General features: G+C 43.6%; 1 protein-coding gene across 2 annotated transcripts in view; it reads left to right on the top strand.

Moving 5' to 3' along the window:
• Positions 1 to 19,998, top strand: part of LOC144682992 (glypican-5-like) — a 1,265,567-nt gene that overhangs the window by 590,683 nt on the left and 654,886 nt on the right. The gene's annotated exons all lie outside the window — the stretch shown is intronic.

The raw sequence follows: 19,998 nt of genomic DNA, 5'->3' as shown, positions 1-19,998 counted from the left end.
CTCCCCTCATTAGATTAAAATCAAACAGAAAATGGTTGCTTATAATAAATGTCAGGCTCTTAGAGAACCAAGCTGAATGCAAAAATACAGAGAAGAGCTGAGAAAAGTAACAAGAGGTGCAAGGGGAGAGCATGAGAAAATATTACCTGGTAACATAAAAAGGAATCCAAAAGCCTTTCATAGACTTAAATAGTAAAAGGGTCACATAAAGGACAGGGACAATTTCAGGCCAAAAGAAAATCTTGTAGAGGCAGACGACATGGCTAAGCTACTTAATGAAAGAAGAGCCATGATACTGGCAATGTCACCATAAAGGAGGAGATAGTTGTTGTAATATGCCTTTAAGGGATTGCAGCATGACATCACTAGAAAGGAAGTGTGTCATGTGATCCAGTTTTAGTTGCACTTTTGCTTTCACTAGAGCACACATGCATAGTTCTGCAGCTCTAATGTCTTCAAGCTTTCTGTCCATGTATATCTGTTCATAAGTGTCTATATTTAATACATTAACCCAATCCCTTATGTATCTTTAAACAACAGTAGATAAATTAAATTTGATAAAAATAGATAAAAAGGAGATACTAAAAAGTTGGTAACACTCAAAGTAGAAAAGTCTCCTGGTGTAATCAGACCTAAGCATCCTAGGTTGCTGAGTGAAGTAAGGATGGAGAAAGTGGAGGCTGCTGCCATAAACCTCCAATCATCCTTAGATATGGCAGCGGTTCCAGAGAACCAGAGGATTGCAATTATAACAAAAATGGGGAGAGGGACAAACCCGGCAACTAAAGTCAGCCTATCATTGGTGCTGGGGAAACTTTGAGACAATAATCAGACTCAGTGGACTACTACTCTTTTCAGGATATCTTTATGACCTGGATTTGTGTATACAGGGCATAATTTCAAAATTTTGCAGATGCCATGAAAATTAAAAATCAGCAAGGGGCATACAAACTTCTGGAGGGCATAGACTAGTAAAATCTAATATATGTCAGATGAAATCTAATACAGACAAAATGTGAGGTGATGTATTTTTGTAGGAGGAATGAAGAGACAAATATAATGTAAATTGTACAATTTTAAAGGGGTACAGGAACATTGAGACTCAGGAGTATAATGTACGGAAATCATTGAAGATGGCAGGATAACTTAAGTAAGGTTGTTAAATATGCATGTGGGATCTTTAGATTTAGAAACAGTGCAACGGGGTACAAAAGCAAGAAAGTTATACTAAACCTTTCTAAATCACTGGTTATGTCCTAGCTGGTGTATTGTGGCCATTTCTGGGCACCACACTTTAGAAAGATGTCAAGGCTTCAGAGAGTGATCCGCAGAGACTTACAGGAATGGTACTAGTGATTAAAGTCTTGACTAACATGGAGAAACGAGAGACTCTCGGGTTCTCCTTAAAGCAGAGAAGGTTAAGGAGGGATTTAATAGAGGTGTTCAACATTATGAGGTTTTTTGATAAAGTAAATAGAGAGAAACTGTTTCCACTGATATGAGGGTCAGCAACCAAAGAACGCAGATTTAAGATAATCAGCAAACTAACCAGAGGCAAGATGTGGAGAATTTCCTTATTAACTGGTGAAATGTTATGATCTGTTATGATCATTGCCTGAATGGATAGTGTAAGCCAATTCAGTGATAAGTTTCATCAGTGGATTGTATATGTACTTGAAGGGGAAACATTTACAGGGCTATGGTGAAAGCACAGGGGAGCGGGATTCATTGGATAGCTTATTTGAAGAGCTGACATGGGCAGGATAAACCAAATTGCCTGCTTGTGTGGTGCATCATTCTGTGATTCACTAATTTATGATGATTGAATAAGTGAAAGAGTGCTTTTACTCAGTTTTATTCAGAATGTTAGTGGTATTTCTAGCCATGTAGTTATGCCCATATATTTGTAGAACTTGTAATTCAGTGCCATTGATCATTGTTTGTTCAGATATGGACGCAAAATTACTTGTTCAGATGTCAAATTTATTTTTTCTATACAGTAATATTGCTGCTACATTGAGTTTATGTGCATGCAAGCACTCTATAGTGTGGAAACAACAGAAGAAACAGCAAAGTTGTTTCAGATGGATGACAAAAGCAAAAGAGCTTGTATTCTTACTCCTGGGGCAGAATTGTCCTGGATTTGCACTAAGCATGAGAGCAAGTAGGAAAAAGGACATTTTACCTGCTGGCCTCAAAGGCGGGTTTTCACGCCATATCATCCTAATCCCGCCTCATGAATCATGCATTCCTGGGAAATATGCTATTTCACTGGCAGGTGGCCTCCGATTCACCTGCCACGCCATCACCTTGCCACTTGCTCACCGGGGATGCCATATTTAAAGTGCAGCCGCATGCACACCTCTCAGCGCTTCCAGCCCAGGGCTGCTGCACAGAAGACATGGCCCTGAAAGGCAAGAGGACTGCAGCCCCCTGATTCAATGATGCATCCCTGGGACGCCTTCTGGACACCGTTGGAGCCCACCACAATGTCCTCTACCACCACTCTGGCAGCAGGAGGCACACCAGTCTCACCACTCTGGCTTGGGAGGCGGTGACAATGGTGGTCAGTGCCAACACTGTACAGAAGAGGTTGGCTATTCAGTGCAGAAAGAGGATGAATGATTTCATCTGTGCCACCAGGGTAAGGCAACCATCTCATCATTCTAAACTCACACACGCACAAGCCCATCACACATTCACTGCCATCTCACTCACTGCCAGCTCAAGGGCCATCACCACTCACTCTCTCACACACACCCCCTCATCCCCAATTGGGCCCATCTCCTCTGGAGACTGCCTCCTCAGCCCTCATCCTCTTGAGGCCACTTGCACAGATCAACATGTGTTTCTCCACACACACACACCGTGGGATACCCTCCTTCCCCAGTAATACTCTAGTCCTGCAGCTTCTTCCCTTGCCTGAAGCCACTTGTCCCCCTTCCCCAAGCAAGGCCTAGCCCTGCAGCCATTGAAGAGCCAACCCCACCTTATAGCTGGTCTCATAAGTAGAGACTTGCCTGTGAGCCCCTCTAAAAGTGATGTGGTGCTACCTGCAAAGCCTGGCACTGATGACTGTGAGTGCTGCCCGAAGCAATATAGGCAAACAAACCTTGAAGTCCTGAGCGAAGAGCAGCCCAAGGTGCACGTCACTTATGTTCGGTTGTGAAACATGTTGACGTGCAATCACTCCGACATGCCCAGATGATCTAGCGTGGGAGTGATTCCGGCGAGCTGGGCTTATGATATGTAGATGTATTACAATGAAGTTCCTGAGGTGCAGCAGCGGGAAACGGGTGGAGCGGAGCGGATGATTGCAAACTGGTTTCACAACGTCATGAAACTGATATTTGGCCTTTCCACCATATTGTCCGTGCATGCCCGCCATGATGCCCAATGCCAGTGGGCACAGAAAATTCCACCCATGATCTACATCAGTCCCACTCATGGTTGCTGCCAGGTGTCACTGGCAGTTCTGGAACTCTCCATAAGTCCTGCAGTCCGCTTCAATGTTCTAATAGTGCCAAAGAATTTTACGCATTAATGAGGCCAATGCAAGCACCGCTAACTCTTCCCTAAAATTGGTAGTTAAAATGGCAGTGACATGGTGAGAATGCAGTAAGTACTTTACTACTATTCTAACTCACCCGTCCAATTCTCAGGAGGTGCAGGAGTTTAAATTGGGCCTCATCTTTCCACCACTCTGGAATTGATGATATCTTGTATTGCAAAGTGCGTTGTTCGCACTTGCTTAGTTGAAATGGCTAATGTTCATTTCCTGCAAATCTAAGTTGCACATAAAGGGCAGAAATTTTCGCTCGGCACTCGAGTGTGAAATGATGCGCATTGACGTCGGCTGAGTGTGCCGACACCAAAGTACAATCGCGCAATAGTTCGGTCAGCGGGTGCGTGCCAGAGCACGCCCACTGACAATTAAAAGGCCTGTTAAGATCATTAAGTAATCAATTGACATAAATTTTTCGCTGACCATTCAACCTGACGGTTGGCGGGCAGGCAAAAAGGCCAAGCGGCCTTTGCATTTTTTTGGAAACCTCATTCACGGACTGGATGAGGTTTCCAAAAGCAAATAAAAATAAAATAACGTTAAATTTTTATTAATAACATGTCCCTGCTCATGTGACAGGGTCACATGAAGGGACATGTTTTATTACATTTTTATTCTCTTTATTTTTTTTAATATCTCTTCATCTCCCTAAGGCAGCTCCACGCCTCAGGGAGATTATGCAGCGCTCACTCGCGCGCATGTGTGAAGTTCGCACTCAGCCCGCTCACCCTCCCACCCCCCACCCCTAATGCTCAGCGCTGCCGCTCACGTTTCACCAGCATGAAATCGCGGCATGGTGCCGATCACGGGCGGCAGTCGGCTTCCTGACCGCTGCTGCCCGCCCCCGGTGAGCCCACCCGCCAAGGGCAAAATTCTGCCCAAAAAGATAGGACATGCATTAAGCAAATGACTTAATACTTTCTGGATTGACTCAGTGTAGGCCTTAGCAGGAATCATTGGGCTGTATTTTATGTGCCCCCATCTGGGTGTGTTTTGGGCGGCGGGGCACATAAAATCAGGTGGGTGCCCACCTCATCACTTTCCCACCCACCCCTGAGCTCACCCTCTTAAAATATATTCAAATAAGTAATCACAGGTCAATTAGGCTTGTTACAAAGCCAATTGATCCTGATAATACGCTGCCAATGCCATAAAATGTTTGGGCAGTCAGGTGGGAACGGGCAGCCCCATTTTTTAACAAAGTTATTCAAAGGGCAGGAAGAAAGGAGGGCGTTTGATCTTTGGGGGCTGCCCTTTGCCAATGTTGGGCAGCCGTTCCCTAAGATTGAACTCCCCCTTCCTTCCTACCCACCTGCAGCCTTAAACCCAACCATCCCCCTTGCACCCCTCCCTGACCTGCCCAAACCCTCCCTGCCCAAGACCCCAGACTTACCAGCTCCGTGGATCCATGAGCCTTATCTTGTTACTTTTTTCAGTCCCACAGTTGCCACTGACACACTTTTGGCACAGCTGGGGCAGGTGGAGCTGTTGGACAATCGGGTTGGTTGGCAGGTCTAGAGGGTGGGACTTCCAGTGAGGGGCGGAAGTCCCACTTGGCCCTTGTTTAGCCGGCCCGCATCGCTTTAGGGCTGTGAGGTGGGCCGGCGTAGAACATGTCGACTCCAAGTCAACTTTGCTTCCGGAAAGGGGTTGTGGGAGATGGTGGCTCACAGCTACCCATGCCACCCTGTTTTATTTAGCCCATGGTCTCTCACTAAACTTGAATGTATAAACAGGGCATGAAGCAACATACTTTTCCCTATCACACACTCTTTTCTTCACAAAACGCAATCAGTCAGTGTTCATACTGGTTGGCAGATAGTTGACCCTCAAGGAAATTTTTTTTTAAAATGGGAGATAATGTAGTTGATTCACAGGAGGGCTTATCAATTCCATTTCCTTGGGCTCTACTCAAGCTTTTATTCTGAAAACATCATTATGCAGTACATTCAAATTGACTATGGAGATGCAGCAGAGATTGTGCTGCCAGATACTAAACAGCAACTGTACACACAAATCTGTTTACCCTCAGTAATGCTCTCAAAAGGTCTTTCATATAAAAAAACACACAGGAAGGCCAACAAATAAAGCTCTGAGGAATACAAATCTAAAAGAGTTCATAGCTGAAAGGTTCTCATTGATTGGAACCTGCTGCAAGTACAATAATTTGCAAACCCAGCATAGATTGTACCAGTAAGTTTACATTTCCTGACCGTACACTATAAAATGTTATGAGCTGGAAAAAGTCCTTGTCACCAAAGTCTATTTTCTTTCTTGTGTGTCTTCATATCAGGTGTTTACAGCAATGTAATTTGTGAAACTAGCAAGAGCAGATTTTATTGTCTAGAGCATCACTAGCTTTCTGAAAATTTTAACCTGATTTGAAAGCATTGATGTCCCTGGTTTAGTGTTTGGAAGTTTGCTCTAGTATGACAACTTTATAGTTTTTCTTATTAAAGAAATAAGCAAATGAACTGTTTGGCATCCAGTTAAAAAATGCTCTTTTGCTCCCGAGGATAGCTTTTATGGTCTGGTTTTAAAGTAGCTAAGCCAATTCAGTAGGCATTTAATATTGCACCACAACTGAACACTTTGCTGGAAGACATTAAAAAAAATTCTCCAGGGAACTACAAAGAAATGCAAAATCATATGACAACTTTGAGGATTTGGATAGTGAAACATACACTTATTGTCCAAGTTATTATTGAAACTGAAACATTTACTGTCCCCCTGCTGCACCATTTCAGTGCTTAGAGGTATTATGGTACAATGTGATGCATCAGTGTTGCAATATGGCTGTATCACTAATTGTTTCTTTCAACCTCTGTACATCTGAAACAGAACCATTACAATTTTAAATCTGCACATTGACCTTGTAAATAAATAATTATTTGACTAATTTTTGATAGATTTTCTTTTGTAAAAGATGTGTTGGAAAAGTGTTTTATTCATGGATTGGTTGGATATTTTGTGATCTTCTTTCCTAATTTCATCCTGTTCTATCATAAATGTCATGATGCATTTCCGGGGTGCAATTATATGCTCTCAAAACACCATCCCTAAATTACTATTCTTCCTGTTGTTATAATCCTAGCTGATGTTAATACTGGATAAGTCAGATCACAGAGTGAAACCTGGCTTGATAGATCATAGTTTTTATTTCTTTTTCGAAATCACGGAGGTAAGTTACTGAACAAATTCACAGGAGTCCTCTGATGAACTTTTAACACAAGGAATAAAACATTTCTTTATCAAGAAAAAATGAACTATATTACACCAGACAAAAAAGTTGAAAAAAACTTAGTACAAACACAAGCAAACGATTCAAATATTCCCTATTCCTTCACTCCAGCTATCTCTTTATGGATGCATACAAATTCAGAAAGATAAAACAATTTACCATAACCACCTTATCCTCTAATATTCAGGGTAAGTATGCAGCATCTGTGAACCAACTGGCAGCCACACCACACTCCAAAGTAAATGACAGATGCAACCAAAGCAGATTCTATGGATTTCTCAACAACCCACCCAGATGCTTGTTACACTGTGGGCCAACTGGTCTCACTGAAATTCTGTCTTTCTCATGAGGGTTTGCAATCTCCATGTTTGAAGAACTCGTCTTGGCATTCTCTCCAAACGTCGCTTCGACTCGGACAGCTTCAGCAAGGATCCACCTCCAGAGTATTTCATTCTCACCTCGTGAGATTCTTTTCCACTGGATCTCCAAGTACACTCAAGCCTCACCTTCCAAGCACACGTTTGGATCTTCGGTTGTGCCAAGCAGAACACTACTGCTCCAAAGGATACCTCCGCAGCACGGAGTCACCAACCTTTCACAACCCTCTTGGACCTTCAGGGCTTCTCTCAAGCCAACTTTGCTTCAAGTCTGCTTCCCACATTTCTCTCTCTCTCTTTAATTCGGAGTCAATTGCTCTGGTCCTTTCTCTCAACCTTGTTTGACAGGATCTATTTTGGATCTCCGTCTTGTCCCTTACTTGGGGTCTGCTTCTGGTACCTGTTTCTGGCCAACTTCCTGGTTTGAGATCTTCTTCTTTCTTTGGGACCTTCTCCCTGTCCCCCTCCCCATGCTCTGCTTCCTGGGACACCTTCTCTGCAATGGCACTCCTCTTCAGATCACCTGACCAGCAGTTTCACGCTGTTTCACCTTTTTTTATTTGTGCATGTGCCCAGCGCCGGTTCCTGGCTGAAGAACGTAATGGATGAACTGCACATGTGCGGCCCTTTCTCGTCCCAGCCAGGACATGCGTGAAATCAATGAACTGCGCTTGTGCGGGCATCTCCCGGCCAGCACATGCACAGGGGACATGAAAACGGAAAAGGACTCGAACTGCGCATGTGCGGCCAGTTCCCGACCAGTGCAAGCGCAAAAGTCCCAAGGCCTGCTGGGAACTGTAGTTCCCAAACTCTGAACTCTGATCTAAACTTAAAGTAAGTAGTTTTTTTCTTTCTTTTTGTTCCATCACACTATATGAACCTAAACAGTAAGCATCAGTGGGCTCTTTTATGGGTCATCGCAGTTATGTCTGAATTTTTCCTCCTCCTCTGTTTGCAGATGTGCACTTCCCAACAGGAGTTCACAGGAAAGCAATCAGGAGCAGAAATCTTTGCGGATTTCTCTCATCTCTGCAGCTTGAGGACACTGAGGCCAATTGCAATAAATAACTTTAATAAATAACACAAGATTATTTTGTATAGAATTTTATTGTTACTTGCAAAGTTTAGTTGTCTGGGTAAGTTGGCTATACAAAGTGTCACATTATACTCACTTATGTATTCCCATGAGTCATCATCGGCTGTCCCTCGATCCGGGGATGAAGCCTACTCAGGGACACGTGTTTCTGCCATGAGTATTCATATGACTGAACAGTTCTATTCTCAACCCACAGAACTTTGTGCACACGGGACAGGATGTCCACGAGGAAGTTAGATCCGGAGTGCAGAATTTGCTTCCTTTTCTTTCCTTCCTTTTCTTTCCTTTTCTGCCGCCACTGTGCTTCATCATTGAGGGATCATTTAGGGATAGGCAATAAATTCTGGCCTAACCAGCAATGCCCACATCCCATGAAAGAATAAATTAAAAGGAAGACATTGTGACTCACAGCATGCTGCATCTTGATGGACAAGTTGTCACCATTACGAAAGACCAGTAGCAAGCTCTTCCAAGTCATTAATGCCAACTCTGCTTCAAAGAGAGCATTAGAGTGTATTTGAAGTGGTTTCTTTGTTTTCCCCTAGAACATTGACCATTTGAGAGCTGGGAAAACAGGAACTGGCGGCAGATGCTTTTCGACCATCTGGACACAGTGCCCAGTACAATGAAGTTGATTTTAGATCATAAGACGTAGGACCAGAAGTAAGCCACTTGGCCAATCGAATCTGCTCCGCCATTTGATGAAATCATAACAGACCTGATAATCCTCAACTCCACTTTCCTGCCTTTCCCCATAACCCTCGATTCCCTTACTGCTTAAAAATCTGTCTATCTCAGCCTTGAATAAACTTAACAACCCAGCCTCTACAGCTCACTGCGGTAAAGAATTCCACAGCTAAGAAAGCGCATGAAAAAGCATTGGTGGGTAGAATAAAGTAAAACCCAAAGGAGTTTTTTAAATATATAAAGAGCAAGAGAATAAGAGGGAAAGAGTAGCGCCAATTAAGGACCATAGAGGTCATCCGCGTGTGGACCAGGAAGACGTGGGTACAGTCCTCAATGAATATTTCGAGTCAGTCTTCACAATGGAAAAGGATGATGCAGGCATAGGCATTAGGGTGGAGGACTGTGAAATATTAGAGGAAATTAACTTAGAGAGAGAGGAGGTACTAGCAGGTTTAGCGGCCTTACAGTGGATAAATCCGCAGGCCTGGATGAGATGTACCCCAGGCTGTTGAGGGAGGAAGTAAGGGAAGAGATATCAGGGGCCCTGGCAGTAATTTTCAAATCCTCTCTGGCCTCAGGTGAGGTGCTAGAGGACTGGAGGACTACTAACATTGTCTCATTGTTAAAAAAGGGCGGAAGGGATAGGACAGGAAATTACAGGCCAGTCAGTCTAACCTCAGTGGTGGGGAAGTTACTAGAAAGAATTTTGAGGGTCAGAATGTATCTGCACTTGGAAAGACGCGGATTAATCAGGGATTGTCAGCATGGATTTGTTAAGGGAAGGTCGTGTTTGACAAATTGATCGAATTTTTTGAGGAGGTAACCAGGAGTGTTGATGAGGGTAATGCATTTGATGTGTTCTATATGGACTTTAGCAAGGCTTCTGATAAGGCCCCTCATGGCAGACAAGTAAGAGCTCATGGGATCCAAAATAAAGTGGCACATTGGATACAAAATTGGTTAAGAGGCAGTAAGCAGAGGGTAGAGAAATGTTTCTGTGACTGGAAGTCTGTTTCCAGTGGGGTTGTGCAGGGCTTGGTGCTGGGGCCCTTGCTGTTTGTGGTGTACATAAATGATTTGGACTTAAATGTGGGGGGTATGATCAAGAAGTTCGCAGATGACACGAAAATTGGTAGGGCGGTAAATAGTGAGGAGGATAGCCATAAACTGCAGGAGGATATCAGTAGACTGGTCGGGTGGGCAGAGCAGTGACAAATGGAATTCAACCCAGAGAAGTGTGAGGTAATGCACTTGGGGAGGGCTAACAAGGTAAGGGATTACACTGAATGGTAGGGCCCTGGAAAGTACTGAAGATCAGATATGCATATCCACAAATCCCTGAGGGTAGCAGGGTAGGTAGATAAGGTGGTTAAGAAGGCATATGGGATACCTGCCTTTATTAGCCGAGGCACAGAATACAAGAGCAGGGAGGTTATGCTGGAACTGTATAAAACACTGGTTAGGCCACAACTGGAGTACTGCGTGCAGTTCTGGTCACCACATTATAGGAAGGATATGATTGCACTGGGGAGGGTGCAGAGAAGATTTACCAGGATGCTACCTGGGTTGCAGGGTCTGAGTTATGAGGAAAGATTGGATAGGCTGGGGTTATTTTCCTTGGAGCAGCGAAGGTTGAGAGGGAGCCTGATAGAGGCATATAAGATTATGAAGTGCATAGATAGGGTGGATAGGAAGACACTTTTCCCATTAGTAGAGGGGTCAATAACCAGGGGGCATAGATTTAAGGTAAGAGGTAGAAGGATAAGAGGGGAGTTGAGGAGAATTTTTTTCACCCAGAGGGTGGTGGGAGTCTGGAACTCACTGCCTGAAAGGGGGGTTGAGTCAGAAACTCTCGTAACATTTAAGAAGTGTTTAGATATTCACTTGCATTGCCATAGCCTCCAGGGCTATGGGCCAAGCGCTGGAAAATGGGATTAGTGTAGTCAGATCTTTGTTCACCAGTGCGGACTCAATGGGCCAAATGGTCTCCTTCTGTGCTGTAAATGTCTATGAGTCTATAAGGGGACCAAAACTGTTCACAGTGTTCTAGGCGTGGTCTAATTAATGCCTTGTATAGTTTTAGCAAGACTTCCCTATTTTTATACCCCATTCCCTTTGAAATAAAGGCCATCATTCCATTTGCCTTCCCTATTACCTACTGAACTTGTATGTTAGCTTTTTGGGATTCAAGTGCAAGGACTCCCAAATCCCTCTGTGCTGTAGCTCTCTGCAGTCTTTCTCCATTTAAATAATATTCAAATCCTCTATTCTTCTTGCCAAAGTACATAACCTCACATTTTTCCACGTTATATTCCATCTGCCAAGTTTTTTCCCACTCACTTAACCTGTCTATATCTCTCTGTAGACTTTTTGTGTCATCCTCACCACTTGCCTTCCCACCTATTTTTGTGTCATCCGCAAACTTGGAGATGGTACATTCACATCCCTCACCTAAGTCATTAATATATATTGTAAATAATTGTGGCCCCAGCATTGATCCCTGTGGCACTCCACTAGTTACAGTTTGCCATCCTGAAAATGTTCCCCCTTATCCCAACTCTCTGTCTTCTATTAGTTAGCCAATCCTCTATCCATGCTAATATACTACCCCCAACACCATGGGCTCTTATCTTATTAAGTAGCCTTCTGTATAGTACCTTGTCGAACGCCTTTTAGAAATCCAAATACATTACATTTACTGTTTCCCCTTTATCTATCCTGCTTGTTACCTCCTCAAAGAATTCTAATAAATTTGTCAGGCATGATTTCCCCTTCATGAAACCATGCTGACTCTGATTATATTATGCATTTCTAGATGCTCTGCTATTACATCCTTAATAATAGACTCCAACATCTTCCCAATGATGGATGTTAAGCTAACTGGCCTATAGTTACCTTTATTTTTTCTCCCTCCCTTCTTGAATAAGGTTGTTACATTGGCAGTTTTCCAATCTTCTGGGACTTTTCCAGAATCTAAGGATTCTTGAAAGATTACCACCAGTACATACATTATTTGTGTGGCTACTTCCTTTAATATCCTAGGATGCAACCCATCAGGCCCAGGGGACTTATCAACTGGAATTTTGCCTGAATGCTTGTGGATCTGGCTTCAAAGGGGACACTAGCATTTATTCAATGGTCCTCCCATGAATCTGGAGGGTGCAGTGGAGACATTGCTGATGGAATTTCTCTAGTGCTCTTAAGTCTCACTGATAAATAGTCCAGGTCTCGCTGCAGTACAAGAATGTGGTGATGCCAACTGCTCTGAACATTAGGCCTCTTGTTGACTTGTGGAGGTCTTGTTGTCAAACATTCACTGCCATTGTTTGTAGAAGGCTGAGCTGGAGCCGCTGATCTGCTGTTGGATCTCGTCGTCAATGGTGGCCTTATGAGAGAGGTGGCTGCCAAAGAATGGGAAGTGCTCTACATATTCCAGAGTCTCTCCTTCAATCCTTCCTTCAACATATAGGGGAAGTAGAATATTTGGCTGACACTGGCAAAATTTTGTTGGCGGGACGCCTATAAAATTCCCCGGGTGGCCTTCTCGTTGTCCTTTCAACTACCCCTGACCTCTCTGCAATACATGGCAAGGCCTAGGGCTGTATGCCTGTCCTCACCCCAATTGAGGCTCTTAAGTGGCCAATTATGGCTCTGAGGAGCATTAATTGGCTGGAGACAGGACTTCTGCCTCTCGTGTGGGAGTGTTAAGTTGCTGTGGAGCTGCTATGATTGGCAGGGATGCATTCCCCAGTAACTCTTTGGGTGGTGGGGTGGGAAATCCCAGCATTTGATAAGTCCTGCCCCACCTCCTCCCTTACGTTCTACTTTTGACATTTGAACAATCTAACCACCTGCTCCTTTACATTGATTGACATTTATTTGAATGATTTTTGATAGGTTTTCTTTTGTAAAAAATGTACTGGAAAAGAATTTTATTCATGAATTGTTTGCACATATTGTTATCTTTTTCCCTAATTTTATCTTGTCCTTTCATAAATGTCATGACACATAGTGGGGGTAAAAATTGCATACTCTCAAAATCCCATCCCTAAATTACCATTCTTCCGATATGAAATATAGGCCAGGATTTTCCCCTTGGCGATTTGGGGCCGGGGCCCACTCACCGAGGGGAAAATGACATGGGATGACGTCGGGAGGAACCCCCGATGTCATCCCGGTCCCTTTAAATATTCACGAAGGCGGGCGGACAGCGAATTCAGCTGTCCGCCCGCCGACCTGTCAATGGCCAATTAAGGCCATTGACAGGCTAATTAACCTTATTAAACACCATGCCTGGCCAACCTTAAGGCTGGCGGGCAGGCCAGGAGCCCCAGCAGACTGCAGATTATTAATGAAACTTCATCTACTGGCGGGATGAAGTTTCATGTCTGTTTTTTAAAAATTTAATAAATTTTATGTGTTTATTATTAACATGTCCCATCTCGTGTGACATTGTCACATGAGGGGGACATGTTAATAATTTTAACATGTATCTATTTTTAGAGTTTACTTACCTCTCACGAATCTCCCTGAGACAGGACTTTGCCTCAGGGAGCAGTGCACTCTTTCGCGTGCATGCGCAAAAGAGCACACTTTGACAGATAGGGATTCCCTCCACCCCGCCCCCCCCCCGCACAGGAGGTGCATAGCGCTTCCTGTCAGGCAGGCCGTTGGGCAGGCCTTAATTGGCCCGCCCACTCGAAATGGCGGCGGGCCCCATTTTGGCGGCGGGATTCGGCTGCCCGCCTGCCCATCAAGGTAAGAATTCTGCCCATACTTTTAGAGATCTCCACAATTATGTCTGATTTTGCCTTCCTCCTGTATCTGCAGATGGGCCCTTTTTATCTACTTTGAAATTGAAATGAGCACCTTCTGTTCTTCCCTTCCAAGAGAGCAGCCTATTATTGTGACCATTATCAATACTTGGCTGAGTTTCAAGTGCTAATAGGTTTCAGCACAGTAGGTGTTCCATTCATCTGAGAATGAATGATGGTTTCAAGAAGTTGTAATAACGGATTGTCCCTTTGATGTGGTTTCTGGTTTGTTGACACAAGCTAATAGGATTACAGGTTTCACAAGTTTTTTTTTTCGCTGGTGGAATGGAGATTTTTATTAGATGCTGAGGGGTTTATTTTCTTATTTTTATATTAATTTTTTCCCAAGAAATGTCAAGGATTTTTTTCCACTGATATTGTATGGAATCTGAGGACTGTATACAGTGCAACTTGGGTAAATGGCTATGGAGGATAATTAGGGGCATAGAGGTGATATGGGTGATCTGAGGTGGCATGGAGGATACATGGGGCATAGAGATGGCATCAGGTGGCATCTAAGGAGGTATGAGCTGGTACGGGTGGGAGTATGAGGGAGGTGAGTGGTGAGGTTTAGGGGGCCTTTAAACACTGTTGGAAGCTGGGATACTGTGCCGGAGAATGAAAGTGAGCTTTCTAACTGGCCCGCCTCCGCACCCACACTTCTCACACACTCCATCATGGCTCGCAAACTGCTCTGACTATCTGATCGTGATGTGAAGAGACAAAACTGGCATGGGTCGGGTTTGCTGTTTGCAAGCTGTGAAAGTGTGCAGGTCAGGTTTTCCCAAGCCCAGAGGAAGACTTGGCCCCTGACCTCTATTAATGCATATTTCTGTTCCTCTGAAAGGTTCAACCTAATAGCATCCACAAAATGAGATGTGTGAAAATTACTTGCATGTGGCTGTCAACAAATTACATCAAGGTTCCTATTACATTCATGAGGGGCCTTCTCTTTAAATTCAAAACATCCATTGAGCAGTTTTGTGATGACCTCCTAAACTATAGCTTTGCTATGAAATGTATCAGCTAGATGACTAATGTAAATAGTAAAACTTTTCTTTTCGTGTTCCTTTTATTGCTTTTTCCCACAGCCATAAATAATTTCCTTTGATGTAGAAAATGTTTGATTCAGGTTCTCCAAATGAATTAGAGCTTCCATTAATGGCCAAAACAAAAGTATTTGATAAATAACTACTTGACAATCTCCTTTTTAAATTAAATAATTGTTTTATCATCTGAAAAATTATTACAATTAAAAATAAAAACATACATTTTTTGTCTGATTCTTACAAATGTTCTGTAGTTGGCTCAGGTTCTAATTAAAACATGCTGGAGTATTGGAAGCAAAAAATTAAAGGATGCAATATATGCTTGAGCTGACCATTTGTAATCGTTTAAAATAAGGTAACTCAAAGCTTCATAGTTCGGAAACAAATTTAACATGGCCCAGATTAGTTTTTTTCTGAACAAGATTGGTTAATCTCCTGTGACACTGTAGTCTGGAACTTGGTTGTGATGTTGAGTGCACATTTTTTTTTTTCCAAACTGGAGAATAGAAATCGACAGAGCAGAACACAGACGGGAGGAGAGAAAGAAGCAGGCCACAACACAGTGAGTGTAGGGACAGCTGATATAAGCTTGGGCCAGGGCGCAATAGCGAGGCTTAGAAGAAATGCACAGGAATAAAGGCCACGTGGTGAGGTTGCTATGTAAACCTTGGCTACATGCTCAGAGTGGGGTGACAAGGCACTCCTTCCTGTGCCCAACAGAGAAACTTCAGCAATGATCAGTGCCCCCCACTTGAACCAACCCTTCCCCAGCCACCCAAACATAGCCACCTAACCCCCTAATGGACGGTCGAAAACTGGCTTCACGCCATCATGAAACCGATTTTTGGCCTTCACACCATATTGTCCGCTCATGCCACCAAACACGCCCGCATCGGCGGGCACAGAAAATTCCACCACAGGTTTCTAATCAGAAATCTATACCTGAGAGATTTTGTTGTTTTGGATCATCCAATTAGGAAATTGTAATTTCCTTGCTCCCTGTTTCTGAGCCTGCCCTCCGACATCCCCACCCAAATTCAGTGCTGTCCATGCTCAACTCCAGGCCCTCCCCCTCAACATCTCCCTGTTGGCACACGAGTTCCTCAGGATAGTGTCCTCTGCCCAACCATCTTCAACTGCTCCATCAATGACTTTCCTCCATCATAAGATCAGAAGTGGGGATGTTCGCTGATGATTGCGCAATGTTCAACACCATTCGCAACTTCTCAGATACTGAAGCAGTCCATGTCCAAATGCAGCATGACCTGGACAATATCCAGGCTTGGGCTGACAAGTGGCAAGTAACATTCATGCCACACAAGTGCCAGGCAATGACCATTCCCAACAAGAGAGAATCTAACCATCGTTGAATCCCCCACTATCAACATCCTGGGGGTTGCCATGGGCCAGAAACAGAACTGGACTAGCAATATAAATACTATGGGCTGAATCTTACCTATGTCGGGCGGGCTGGGGGTGAGCCAGCGAGGGTGGATGCTGAGCCGATTGCCACCCACGATCGGCTGCGCGCCACCATTTTACGTGCACGGCCCAATTAAGGCCCGCACTGCATAATACGCATTCCGTAGCACTCAATGCTACCTATGTGGGCGGGGGGAGGAGGGAGAGTCGGAGCCCGCAAGAATCTCCCTGATGCACAGAGCTGCCTCAGGGAGATTAAGTTGATAATAAAACTTTTTAATAAAGGAAGTTAAAAATTACTTGAACATGTCCCATCATGTGACACTGTCACTTGAGCTGGGACATGTTTGTGAATTTTGCAAAACCTAATTAATTATTTTATAAAACCCTCAGGAAACTTCATCCCGCCCATGGATGAGATTTCCTGAAAAATACGAAGGCTGCTTGGGCTCTTCGCCTGCCCGCCAACCTTAAGGTTGGACGGGCAGCATGGTTAACTACTTTAATTGCTTTTTTAATGGCCTTAATAGGCCGTTGACAGTTTGGCAGGCGCGCAGCTGCCTCCGGTGCACGCCCACCGTACGAAATATCGATATGACGTGTGATGACTTCGGGAAGCACGCCCAACGTCATCGCACGTTATTTTACGCATGGACTTGTCAGGTATGCCCCCGCACGCCAACGGCAATATTCTGGCCTATGTCTACAAGAGCAGGTCAGAGGCTGGGAAATCTACACAGAATAACTCACCTCCTGACCCCCACAGCCTGTCCACCATCTGCAAGGCACAAGTCAGGAATGTAATGGAATGCTCTCCACTTGCCTGGATGAGAGCAGCTCCATCAACACTCAAGAAGCTCGGCACCATCCAGGGCAAAGCAGCCTGCTTGATTAGCACCTCATCCAACACCTCCAACATCCATTCCCTCCACCACTGACGCACAGTGGCAACAATGCGTATCATCTACAAGATGCGCTGCAGGAACTCACCAAGGCTCTTTCGACAGCACCTTCCAAACACTTTTCAACTGCCTAGAAAGACCTGTACGTTCCCCTCCAGCCACTCACCATCCTGACTTGGAAATATATTGCCATTCCTTCACTGTCGCTGGGTCAAAATCCTGGAACTCCCTCCCAAACAGCACAGCGGGTGTACGGCCTGCAGCGGCTAAAGAAGGCACCACCACCGCAAATAGGGGTAGGCAATAAAAATGTTGGCCTAGTCAAAGATGCCCATGTTTAAAACAGTGCCCAAAACCCAGACTTATCTGAGGACTGCTGTCAACAAGGCAGGAGGCCCAAATTCAACCCCCACTGTCAATGAGCATCTGCAGATGTGCAAGATGCGTTGGTTGCTCAATTCAATTATTAAAATAAAATTGGTCCAAATTTCCACCTTACAGCCTCAAGTGCAGATGAGTAAATGATGCAAACATTTTACTTTTTACTGGACGTAACTGCATTCAAACTAACTGTTTAAACATTTAGAAGTTTATATTAGAAAACTCTGGGTGAGTAAACCAATAAGTTTATTTCCAACATAAAACACATTTTGTGCTAAAACACTATTTACATTGTAACATGTACTCTATACAAAGGAAACTAGTTAAAGTGTTGCGGTGGCAGGGGGAATATCTATAGCAGTGGGTTATTTTTAATTCATTACTTAAAGCAGTCCTATATCCACGATGTTTGATTTATAATTTTAAAAATCAATAAATTCAGTTAATTATGCTGTGATTGGATTATCACTAAATGCAAAGCTTTGGTACACTTATCAATATCTCTGGATGGTTAAAAAATTATCGTGCAATTTTTTAGAGAGGAAAATACAGTGTGCCAGCCCAACATTGTGTTCCTTCATTATCAGATTGCATCTCTACAGTTATCCTATGTCATACATGCTGTATGGCAGCTTTTACTCTTTGTTATTGTTATTCCATATCTTACTTGCAGTGGTCAGCACTCCTTTCTGCCATTGTCCTGGCAGCTGTTTCCTGCGCCTTGTTGTGCATAAAAGGCTTTTGCTAAAATTACACTTTAATTCTTTCTCTCCATTCCCCAGTTCCATTGTTGCCAGCACATGATTAAGGGGATGGTTTTGAAATCTCCAGTGGAATCATTCATATTAGATTGTAACTTCTTCATGATCTTTTCATTTACAGAGGCTATTCATTCATTTTGATGATTTTTTTATTGTAAAAGTAGCTATCAACATTTTGTTTTCAGTCTGATTTCAACTTGGCAAATTTACCAGCATTAGATTCGGGCAGCACTTTTTTTTCTACTCACATTTGGATAGTTGATACTTGTCACTTAGACCAGCAGTTTGCTCTGATTTCCTTATACACACCTTTAATAGACTCCTGCAATTAGTTTCAAGATATGTTTGATTTGTCAAGGATCTTTTCCAATGACCAAACCACACAAGAAATGGTTAATGATCCATGATTTCTAAAACTGCACAGCCTGCACAAAGCTCAGCAAAAGATCCATTGTGGGCATCAGCTTTGTTTAACAGAAATGCTTCAGTCTCATATCACTTTATTTCAGTGCTCATTGCAGAGACATCTAAGAAAGCACATTCGCCCAAAGATTTAATGTTGTATGCTTTTCCTACTTGCTTTCTAGTCATAAAGCATAATTCAGCTATCATTGACAATTTTTCAATAATTAACTTGGAAAAGAATGCATACTTGGGTAAGAATGCATAGATCAAAATTTGATCCCTGAGGAAATTTGTGTCTTTATTTTTAGTTCTGTATTTGGTTTAATGTGCCTGACATAAGATTTCTTTAGCTTTGTACTACTATATTTACTAACAATGTCAGATCATTTCAGTGCCTTTTTAGAGTATCTTCATCTATAAGTGAACTGTAAGACAAAACAGGAAAACAGCTGGGGACCTCAAATTGGCTTATTTTAAAATAAGTGCATAATATTTGTACTTTTGCATCTATTTATCTATTTGTCTGTCATCTCATTCATCTCATTCATCACAAAATAATCATGGGCTGAATTTTTAGCTTAGTGGCGGGCATGCGCCCGACCCGACCAAGCGTAAAGTGACACGCGGTGACGTCGGGCAAGCGTTCCAATGTCATCGCACACTTGTGCGATATGTGGGTCGGCGGGCACACTACCGACTCCAGCGCGCGCCCGCTGACAATGAAAAGGCCTATTAAGGCCATTAAAAAGGTAATTAAAAGAAACTTTTTGCTGCCCGTCCAACCTTACGGTTGGCGGGCAGACGAAAAGGCTAAGTTGCTTTCGCATTTGTTGGAAATCTCATCCACTGGCAGGATGAGGATTCCAACAGAAAATAAAAATAAAATAAAAATATTAAAACTTAATTAATAATGTGTCCCTGCTCATGTGACAGAGCCGCATGAGGGGTCATGTTTTATAACATTTTTAACATCTTTATTTTTTTATTTTGAAAACCGTTCAACTCCCTGAGGCAGCTCTGTGCCTCAGGGAGATTTCCAAGTGCACACTTGTGCGCATGGACGACATTCACCCTGGCCCTCCTCCACCCCCTGCTCCACCCCCCCAACACAGGCAGCGCTGCTGCTCGCATTGCATGCCGGGCAGGCCTTAATTAGCCTGCCAGCGTGAAACGCGGTCCGGCCTCGATCGTGGGTGGCGGTCGGCTTCCCAACCACTCCTGCCTGCCCCGTCGAGCCCGCCCGACAAGGGCAAAAATTCTGCCCCATAAGTTTTCTGAAAGGGCTGATGATGTAAGCA

The sequence above is a fragment of the Cetorhinus maximus genome, chromosome 7 (genome assembly GCF_964194155.1).
Source record: "Cetorhinus maximus chromosome 7, sCetMax3.hap1.1, whole genome shotgun sequence".
NCBI classification, from domain to species: domain Eukaryota; kingdom Metazoa; phylum Chordata; class Chondrichthyes; order Lamniformes; family Cetorhinidae; genus Cetorhinus; species Cetorhinus maximus.
Note: the sequence above shows the minus strand (reverse complement) of the source record. Positions and strands in the feature narration are given on the sequence as shown.